The 11407-nt window shown below is 45.9% G+C and overlaps 1 pseudogene; it reads right to left on the bottom strand.

Annotated features, from left to right (window-relative positions):
* Positions 1 to 1475: 1475 nt before the first annotated feature.
* Positions 1476 to 9965, bottom strand: LOC101754968 (annotated as a pseudogene).
* Between the last annotated feature and the right edge of the window lie 1442 nt (positions 9966 to 11407).

Here is an 11407-nt window from a genome sequence, read left to right as displayed (position 1 = left end):
AAAGATACATTGGTGCACTACGGGATACAGTATATGGGCGGATTGTATTAAAGGGGGCACTCGGCAAACATATTACACTAAGCAATACCCGCGGTGTGCGGGGGGCTCCCCCGTAATGGAACCGACCAGACCACCCGTCCCAGAGGGAAGGACCTCACTGGGGAAATAAACTTTGCGTTCATTACATTTTCACCGTCAAAGGGGTTATGCCCAAAAATTGACTCTTTTGTGGAGTTTTTTTTTAAAGAAACGGGGGTTGGGAGCCATTTCTTTGGGGAATTTAGGTGTGGAATCGGCAAAACAAGAAGGTCGCTTATTTCCCCGGCGGGGGGGGGGGGGGGGAAGAAAAGTTGGGTGAGGTGACTACCCACGGCCTGTTCGCTTCAGCTTATAAGCTGGCTGAAACGGTTGATTTGTTGTGAGAGAAAATACTGTTTGGTGGCTGATAAGTCGACTGAATAAGCTGAAGTGAACAGTCCTCCAGCCTGCACCCTGCAGTCCTCACTGCCAACATGGAAGCCTGCCGGCGTTCTCCCGGGACTGAGCTGAATTCCAGTCACCTTCATGGCATGGCAGTGAACTGCAAGTTTGGTTCCTCGTAGTTGATCGACCTGGAGTCGTCGATGCCAATGGAAAACGACCATCGCGCTACCTTGCTCCCTGGCCCCAGCTTTCGGTGGTCCATCCTGCGACTTCCTTCTGCCTGACCTTAGAATTGGAAAGTCCCATGGTCTGCAACCGTGTCAGCACAGATATTCTCGTCAGTCGTCACGGTTCTATAGCAGTCTAGCGCTTCGCAACGTTCAAATCTGACCTGAGCTTTCTTACGCGTATGAAATCGCGCACGAGGAACTTTCGAGGAGGGTGGGCAACGCGGGCGATGCACGCTAGTGGGGCGCCGTGCAACAACGATAGCAAAGACAATGTACATCTGCGAATAATTGAAGGCATCACGTGGTTCGTAACAAGTGCCGCCAATGACCTATCGGATCAACAGCTTCAATCACAATCAGGCCACAACTGCGGATTTTACAACCCGGGCCAGCAGGTGTCATCCACCTTACACACAGGAAATGAACTGAAACGATATAGAAACGGGAGGTGTTTGTTTCTTTAGTAGCTCCTAAAATTCCTGTCACATCAAATGTTTAGATACTAATTAGGAGTATTAAATATAAACTAATTACAAACCTAATTGCACGGATAGAGACTAATTTGCGAGACGAATCTATCAAGCCTAATTAGTCCATGTTTTGACAATGTGATGCTACAATAAACATGTGCTAATGATGGATTAATTAGGCTTAATAGATTCGTCTCGTGAATTAGCCTATATTTATGTAATTAGTTTTATAATTAGCTCATATTTAGTCCTTCTAATTAGCCTTCGAATATTCGATGTGACATAAATTTTAGTCAGGACTAAAGATCCAAACACCCCCGAAGAAATGCGATAATAAAAGACCCACTTGATCTGATGCACAAAACAAGAAGCGAATTACCACCTCCTGACAGAGAGATGCTGACACATGAGGAATGCTGCAAAGTATAACTTGCAACAGAGTAAAAGACATTAAGCATCCTAAATCCAGGTGCAAAACTTGCCCAATTTGTGTATCATCTTTCGTATACATGCACGTGATTTTTGCTGCAAACAAGCACATTTGTAAAACAAACATTGACCAGGAACATTTATTTCTTCGTTTACTTGTAAACATCCTCTACATTTCCTTTGTAACAATGATGTAAAAGCTTGTCGAGAACCGACTGTAGGAACCATTTCGAATCCACTCAGCTTTTCTTAAGAACTGACGGTGGAAACCATTTCATATTCTCTTGTCTTCCTGTTCTTCGAACAAAGGAAGAAAGCACCTCCAAGCCGCTGCTGAAAGAAGAGAACCACTGACAGTAGCATTGCTCCACAAGGTATCACAATGTCCCATGCGAGGCTGAAGAGATCATCATGAGGGCTAGCATACATGTAAGATGGTCTCAAGCTCGGCACAAAATGCTGTCTCCTGAACACATCATACACATGAGGCAGAGCGCGGATCATGGTGCTTCCGATGTAAAACCCTGGGGAAAGGGCTCTAACTTTGGAATCTGAGGAAGCATTAAGGATCACTTGAGGGAGCAAGAACCCATCGAGTATTAATCCACCATAAGATACAAGGTCCTCCCAGAATGCATGTCCAACTGGCTTGATTTGTACTACCTGCCTTAGCATTCTTCGGCTGTGATTAAACCTCATGTGAACAACCCAAGTAATAACTCCTCCAGTGATGTACAGTGGCAAGCATATCCAGAGTACTTTCTTCTCGGCAGCCCATGACTCAGCTTTGCTTACATCCACAGACCGTGCAGACCATGCCAACTGAAGAAGTCGCAACTGTAGCAGAAATGTTATCATGGTAATGATTCGCACCATAACTTCATTCACCTCAAGCCAACCACCGCCTGCAAGCGGGAAGGTCTGTTTGTTGCTGTTCTTGAAGAGAGCCTCAAAGTTAAGTACAAGAGGGATCATGTAACCCAAAGCCAGAACAACAAGCATCGTGATTGACATGGCAGGAAGCGCTTCAGGGACCTTGTTGACATGAAACAGCTGCACAGCGATGAAGATGCATGCCAGTGTCATAGAGATCAACGCCATGGTGCTTTCTAAGTCCATTCTCCATATTGATTCATCCACTTGGTCTATGAACATCCCATATGAAGCAATATACAGTGTTTCAAAGAAAAGAGGGTCAGTCTTCTTCCTCAAGCTTCTGATAGTTCCCTTTACATGCTGTGCTACTTTTGCATCCAAAGAAGAAAACTGAGCAGTCACCAGAATTTCACAATCTGATGAGACATTAAGCTCTCGACAAGCGATCATGCAAAGGGAGCCTGTCTTAGTATCATAAACACCCTCCGCTGAGATATGTCGACGATGGAATGATTCTAGAGACCAATTCCCAACATAGTAGATGTCGTAGCTGACATTAATCAGTCTCTGCTTCATCACGCCTGTCACATGATGAGAAAAGGGATCCGGAGCCACCAAAGAGTTTCCATCAAACAACATTGACCCAAGTGTGATAGGCGATGCATATCCAGAGCCACCTCCTTTCTGCACAAAAAACCTGAAAACCAAGTCCCGGTACGAACTGCTGTCTGGGAACTTCCCTTTCCTGTCCTTGTTCAATCCAGACTTCTTATAGTGCTTCATCGCCTCATCCACCTTAGTGTAATTATACTTCAAACCAGCAAGATTGCCCCTGTAGTTGTGAGTGATTGCACTAGAACCTGCAGCAATGGCTTCACCACTTTTCAGACTCGTATTCCAGACCAGACCAGCAGCAAAGCTCCGCTGCTGTAACGACCACACTGCCGGGAACCAGAAGCTCATCCCAATTCCACATTCACCCACTGCCAAATCAGCAGGGGATGGCCCTGAGTTCACGACGTGACACCCTTTGAAGCAAAGCCGGCTTCTGTCATGATCCCAGAACCCATCCACCACAACTGCCTTCTCACCCAGCATGAAGTAGTACCTTGATGCCTCTGTCTGGTTAGTGAATACCACATAAGCACGGACGGCACCATCATCCTTGCATTGCATCCGGTTGACATACATGTACCTTTGGTGAAGCCCCAGTGAGGATGCGGTGGACTCGCTGCCGCTCTGGTAGTGCAACCTGAACGGCGATTTGAGCATTGAATTGAGGTAAGCACACGAGAAAGTCCTATTCTCGAACACCTGGAGCGCGTCGAGCCTCCCCGCAGGCGGGGGTGGGCAGGAGGCGCTCTCCGCGTACGCGTATCCCTCCTCAGCGTAGGCGACGAGTGAGAGGGGGTCGATGGGTGTGATGGTGTCGACGCTCTCGAGGCGGCCGGTGACGAAGGACCGCGTCAGGTTGGCGGGGGTGGGGAAGCCGAGGCGGAGCACGACGGGGAAGTGCACGGGCGTGCCGTCGGCCGCGCGGCCGGAGCCCGTGCCGACCATGCAGAGCTCGCCGGAGCCCGTCGAGTAGTATCCCTCCAGGCCGAAGATGATGGAGCCGCGGCGCCCCGTGAAGCGCGGGAGGCGCGGGCGGAAGTAGCGCGCCTGGACGTCGTCCTCGAAGAGGTTGCGGCCGCCGAGCCCGTAGCGGCCCGGGCGGCGGCCCCCGGAGACGGATAGCGTGGCGGAGACGTGGAGGAGCGAGGCGTTGGCGGTGCGGACGACCGAGGAGGGGAGGAGCGAGAAGGACCGCGGCTGGGAGGAGGGTTCGGGGGCGAAGATGCGGGGCCCGCCGCCGGAGAAGTAGCCGGTGGAGAGCTGGAGGGTGGGGAGCGCGTGGCCGTCTCCCGCGGGGACGTCGGGCGCCGCGGGGAGGCCGGGGCAGTGGCGGGAGTACGAGAAGGTGGACAAGGAGGTATCTCCGGCGGCGGCGGCGGCGGCCGGGATCAGGAGGAGCAGGAGGAGGGGGAGGACGAGGAGCGGGTGGCGGCGGCTAGGGTTAGCGCGCGGTGGCGCCATTTGGGGCGGGGAGACGGAGGGGAAGCGGGGAGTGAGATCTCGCCGTCTCCTCCCTTCGCCCATCTGGTTTTGGGGAAGGAGACGATGGGAGGGAGGACGAAGCCGACGCGGAAGGCTTGACTTGTGGGGGTTTAAGCTATCGATGGGTTAGAGGAAATGGGATTTGTTCTTTCTTCTTCCATTTTTTTTTCTGGTTTGTTTAGATCCATTGGTGTGGTGTGATCATTTATTAAGTTGGTGGGCTACTAATTTGGATCTGCCAAATGCCCATACCGGTGGCACAGTCATGAAGCGTGCACAGTACAGCCGGGGAACAAATAGAGAAAAAAAAGACGACGTGTAACGTGTGCATTTTTCGTGATTCGCACTGATTGATACCGGCGATGCGAGCAAATTTAAACAAATCCGTTGGAAATGATTCAGTTCCATGGCAAATTAGGAGGTAACTTCCATTGCAAATGAGACTTGAGGTTATGAGCTACTAGAATGCTATGAACATTTGTGGTTGACTGAATGTGGAAGGAATAACCGGGGACTGGAAGCAGGTCTCCCGCTGACGTCCACATTTGTGTGTTTCTGACTTTCTCGCTCCCCAATTTCAGCCAGTTGCATCAGGGGGTCAATGCTATGTTCAGATTTTTTTTTTTTGCGAGGAGTTATGTTCAGAATTAATCTTGCACCACGTTTAAAATTAGCGAAAAACAGTCCAAGACGGTGCTGCGGCTCAAGTGAACTTTTTTTTCCCTCTGAAGATTGGACATAATGCCAATGACATTCACCATCAAGGTGAAGCCGCGCAAGCACCAGTGCACTACAGAATGGATGGAAGCATCCAAAGCTGCTAGCTCCCAAGGGATCACAGGCGGGCGATTATACCAAAGCATCATCGGCCCCTGGAGACACTATTTATATAATGGACATGCACTAAGACAGACACACAGGCACACAGCATCAGGTAATCACTCTGGGCCTGAGATCCCAAGACGAATTAGGCAGGGATCACCCGACAGATCTCATTTTAATATCCAAACGGAGACCACAATCATATAAGAACACAAGCTGCGGACGAGGGCTCCGCCGATAAATGCCCTTGCGGGCCATCACTCCAGTAAAACACTGTCCCTAAGCGCACGAATATGGCAATTATGTTTTTTACCAGGCGGGCTAGACGGATATTTACATAGGCTACCTACAGAAAGCAGTTAGATCTTCCAGCATAACTTGCTGTGCGGCAGACCGAGGATAGGAGCGGTAGCTTGAATGGCAAAATTATTACTTAGCGCACGATGACTCTGCCTTATAGCCTCAATGTGGTGTCCGCGGCCGCTGCAGAAGCTCCAGATCTCCCCTTTTCAGCGAGGAACTTGTCACAGTCCGCACCCTTCACGATGAACTCCATCAGAAGTTCCTGAAACAGTCTCTTCAGTGATTGCTTAAACCTCACGGAGCAGCTCTTATCACCCTCATCGACATCCTGCACTCCATCCCCAGCAAGGCATCCAACCTGGGCACCGTCCAGGTAAGCTCTGCAAGCTACAAGGATGCTGCGCCCATACTCGCGGAAATGGCCAGCAACAAAATCCTCAAAATTCTGCAGAAAGTACACCCACATCAGATTTGCATTTACCAAGGTTGTATATGACAGCCAAGATGGTTAAATGTCATTTAATTAAAAAAGGGTACTATATTACAAATTAAATTGCCATGTTGGAGCCCCATATTCACATGGCAGTTGACAACTTGCCATGGTTACATTAGTTTCCAAGAGTTCAGGATCATTACAGAAAAGAGGCATACCTTGGGTGGATTTCGAAGAGAATACAGCATTGTTCTGCATGATAGAAGGAATGTATCTTCATTGTATGTCAGGATTTCTTCTCCCCATGAGGTGTGTTAGCTTGCATAGCATAACCAGGCTCATTGAAATAAAGGTTTGGCATTCAAAACCAAAGCCTGAATGGAGACCAAGACCTGCAGCATAGTTGATTTGGATGGGTTCACTCTCACATCCACTGCCAGTCCATGTGTTTAGAAGGCTAAGGCACACCTTCCCACAAGCATACAAGTTTGGAATTAAGCCGCAGACCACCAGCACGGTAATTCACCATCTGTGGAGAATTAACTAATCATCATAAGATCCTTAACGCAACTGAAGAAACAAGGAAAATAACTGATGGAGATAAGCTGCTTAAGTCAAGAAAATCTTACTGGCGGTACATTTGGATATTGTGGAGGGAAGTAAATGTCAAAGAAGAAGAGCCCATCATGGTAAGGAGTGCCAGCTGGTCCCATAATGACAGCTCTAAGCAGGTCCATTCTATCCTCATACGCCCTCACAAATATAGTATCTATTTAATTTGAAGAAAAAACCAAGTTAACATATTTCTAAAAAGTATAAAAGCTAAATTATAATCTTATTGGTCCTTAAGAATAAAGTGCTTCTAACTTCTAAGTACTAAAATAGTAAGCAAATGTCATCAGGACAAGGCAATTCAACTAACAAAGGCATGGCGCATCGAGTCATACTAATGAAAAACATTAGTACAACCAGCATTCATAAAACCAGAGTATAGGAGGCACTAGCTACCTACCTGGCAAATCTTTTTCTAGTACTTTCCACTCATGCTGAATACGTTTCGCCCAGTCTTTTGATGGCTGTTGAAAGAACTTTAGCACTGAACTAAATTAAGGCAACAAGTGGTAGAGAGGGCATGTAAAAAAACTTACCTTTTTCACCACCTGGACCTTTCTTAACTCTGGCTTAGAAAAATAATGATCACTATGATCATCAACAGTATCGAATTGCTTAAACGCCTTGTATTTTTCCTCTATTTTATCATCCACGATCTTAGTGGGTTTGGTCTTATTTGCAATCTCAATAGCAATCGTCTGAGTCCACGGTAAGGAAGCCTCCACACCAAGTGGAATATCCAAGCTATCAAACTTGGAAGACAAACTATAGTTATACTCACTTTCAACAAGTGAAGCATCATAACCATCATCTTCATACTCATCTTCATCATATGCATAGTCTTCATCAAATCCCTCATCAGAATAGTTGTAAGCTGCATCGTCTTGAAACATTTTCAGGTTGTCAACCCATGGATTGGCATATTTTGGAGCATATGTGCTTGGGCCAGGAATTTCATGAACCAAACTACTCTAAATTTGTTTAAAGAAGAGAATCTGTCAGAAATTGACATGGAGCAGAAGCAAGTGGTATGAAAAAGGGAATGACATGAGGGAAATACCTTGCCATGCTTTGCCCAATCCATAGGGTATACAACAGTTTGCTTATTCTTGTCCACTGATGCTTTATTATCACCAATAATCATAACTCCATCAGGGTCATCATCATCAATTTCGATTACTTCATGAGGTACAACCTACGATTCGGAAGAAAACGCATCAATCAGAGTAGTTACCAGAACTGTATCAACATTCTTTCAGTACAGTATAATTGTAACATGCAGGCTGCTCAGAAGCTATTTATTTACCATATCAAATGCTCTAAAAAATGAGCGACATGTCAAAACAGTATAATACAGTGCAGATAAACTGGAAACAAAAGAGATCTGGCATGAAGAACAGAGGAACCTAGTTGTGTGATATGCAGGCAACACACATGGTATGTCTTTATTTGAAAAAATATATATACCAGTTCCTTACAACAATAAAAAAAGTATGCTTCGAGAAATGGCAAGGACTACTTGCGCATCATTAAAAATTCCAAAGTGTTTCTGGCACTTCTACTAAGGAGGCATATTTTACAGTTTCATAGAGCTAAAAGATTATTTTGGAGTAGCATTTCTCCAAATGAACTAATTGGCAGAGATAATTTCTGGAGATCAGCTATAGTGCCCAGTGGCAAAGTATGCATGTGTGCTGATCGGCGGGCAGGTACTCAGTCAGGATTATGACATCCACAATAGAAGCCTGGATGGTTTTCAAGGCAACACCTAGGCGTCCAGGCCCTAAAAAATCCTGGGTGTCCCAGTTGCCTAACTTAAAAACAGCAAGAGAGGGGGAGGGAGGAGGAAGAATGTAACCGACCAACAAGGCCCAGGGCTACCGCTACCATTCCTCTTAAGAACCATGGAAGCCTGAAGCATATTGCCCAAAAGATGTCCAATATGGTTAAAAAACCCGCACCTTTTAAGCTGAAGGATGACCAGGGCTGCCGTGAGTTCCCAAAAGAAAAATATCAAGGACCTGGTAAATGAACCAAAGATGCAAGGGGAAGCAAGAACCTATTTTGTTCTAGGGAACGGAGCATCTCCAGCAGATACCCATTCCCCAATCCAACTACCATATTGGGAGAGTAGGTAAGAAAATAGTGCTCCAACAGTCCCTTTACCTTTCCCTTTTCCCAATAATTATTGGGACAACCTAATAATTCACCGCTGGATTGGGATGACATTATTGGGAGACTGCAAAAGTAACTCTCCCAATAAAGATAAAAGTGGTATTACGATATCCCTATTAACTAGTTATTGGGAATATTTATTGGGAGAATGCTGGAGATGCTCTAAAGAAGCTGATATAGTTAATAAAGTCATGATGTAATTCTGCTCTCCCATGCTAATTGTCTCTAAGAATTACTCCTAGGAAATTGTTCAGGGAGTGACATTTTTTTTGGGTATACAGCAAACTGCAAAGAAAAAGAGAGAGATGATCATCAAAAACCATACATCTCACATTTCCTTCAAACATGACTCACGCCAAACTTATTAACTGCAATTTTGCAATCAGATAATCAGCAGGCCTTATCAAAATCTATTAGTTCTCTAGCACAATCGCAGAAAATCAACCACTCAACCCGACCAATCATAAGGTATCTAGAGAAATAGTCTCAATTCTGCGCCGATTGAGTTAGTCATTTTTACTGAGCATCACTGAAGGATCACATAACCAACCATTTTCTTCCAGTACAATCCGATGACAATCCCCAAACCGCATCAACCATCCACACGCACCACAATTCCCAATCCGAAACAACAATAGCAACAAAACCACGCGCAGTGAACAAAGGGGGAGGCGATTTCTACATCACCTGGCTCCGCTTCCTCTTATGGTGGCCCGAGGCCCACCCCCCGGCCGCGGCGGTCGCCGGGGACACCTCAACCACGTCGGGATCATCGAACGACGAGCTGCCCGCGCACAGGTAACTCCTGTGACGGGTACCAGATTCACCGGACCAACAAAATCCGCATCAGAATTGACGCAAGGGGGCTAAACCGAACGAAGAGAGCGGCCAAATAGATCGGTGCCGGGGGGTGACTCACTTGGAGGCGTGGGTCGCCATCGGGGGCGCAGCAATGCGATCGCCGCCGATCCCCCGCGCCGGCGGCCGCCCTTAGGGTTCCGGCGAGGTTGGTGGGGGAGGGTTTGGGTGGATGAGTGCGGCGTAGACTGACGAGAGAAAGAAATTTATACAGAAAAAAAGATTTTCGAAGAGGAGAAATGCGAAAAGGCAGTTTGGATTTTGCGATTTACAAAGGCCCGGTGCGCAGTGGGCCCTCGTCGGCTTTCTGCATTCAGGCAATCAGATCGCACGTGGGGCTTTACTTCAGTATATTTTGTGGACCCGGCGAACTTGGGAGGCTGGACTGTGGGCCCTGGGCTACTCACGTGCGTGTCTGGTGAATAATAAAGTATTGCCACACATGTTCTGATAATCTAAGGATTAGAAGTCCTGTGAGGATTAGAAGATGACTATCGATGCATCTAATCCGCATTGCAAGAACGAGCCACGCGCTCGCGCGGCTATGGACCATGGACTTGTATTATTTGATTTGCTTGAACTCTATGCATTGCACTGTGCATAGCCTACACTTACTCATGCTTTTCGTATGTACTAACTTCACAATATCATATAATTTTTTCTAAGTTTAAAAAAAATCAAATTTTTAATTCAATTTACAAAAAAAAACATATAACATCAAATTAGTTTCATTAAATTTACTATGATATACTTATTTGATATTAAGAGGAACTCCTTTTTTTAGCCATTCAACTATATATTCAAGTGTGGTTTTGGTCATCCAATTTTGAAATAGAGATTGTTAACATCCAACTGTTGAGATGTTCAGATTTGACCTTCCAAATGGTTTGATGGGTTTTACGTGAACTACACATGGTAGTAGGCCCAAGTCATTTTTATACTCCCCCCTCCCAATGAATTGAGCATGTCACCATGAGAAACGTGAGCCCGCTATGGTCGGCAAGGAGGGCAAATGCCGGCGGAGCTTGGGCCGATGATGACCTTTGAGCGATGCGATCAATCAGCGCCAATCCGAGCCACCATATGGAGAAAGAAAAGGATGGTTAACGATGATGCCTGACGGGTGGGCCTAGTGCCACTTGCCGTCCAAACCAGTGAAATCCACCTTGAAACCAGTTTGACAGCCAATTCGTTCGGTTTTGATAGTTAGGTGAAAATTTCTAGTTTTAGAATTAGACGGGCAAAATGAGACTCAAGCAATGATTAAAAAAATGGATTTTTTTCTAGATGTAAATATATAATTTTCTATGAAATTAGTTAAATTTAGATAAGTTTGACTTAGGATAAAATCAAAACAAACATTTTAAAATGAGTAAATATATCTTAAACCCTCGTATCCATTTCCATGTTTGGCAAGAGTTGGAAGAAGCATGAAAATGTAAGATAGAAGTTGATATACATAACTTACAAGGAGTTAACTTTTAGTCCTAATCTTTTGTTTAGCTGGTTATGATAATTAAGAGGAGGTGTTCCTTTTTTACCATCAAGCGAAGTTTGGAGTATAAAAACATGGAGTAAAACACTGTATCTCATTTTAGCCTTTATTCAAAATTTGTTAACAAGTAAAACACTATTGGCTCATGTTCACCTTTGTCGCATTAATGGCACGCCTATTAAGT

This window comes from Setaria italica, chromosome III (genome assembly GCF_000263155.2).
Source record: "Setaria italica strain Yugu1 chromosome III, Setaria_italica_v2.0, whole genome shotgun sequence".
Lineage (NCBI taxonomy): Eukaryota > Viridiplantae > Streptophyta > Magnoliopsida > Poales > Poaceae > Setaria > Setaria italica.
Note: the sequence above shows the minus strand (reverse complement) of the source record. Positions and strands in the feature narration are given on the sequence as shown.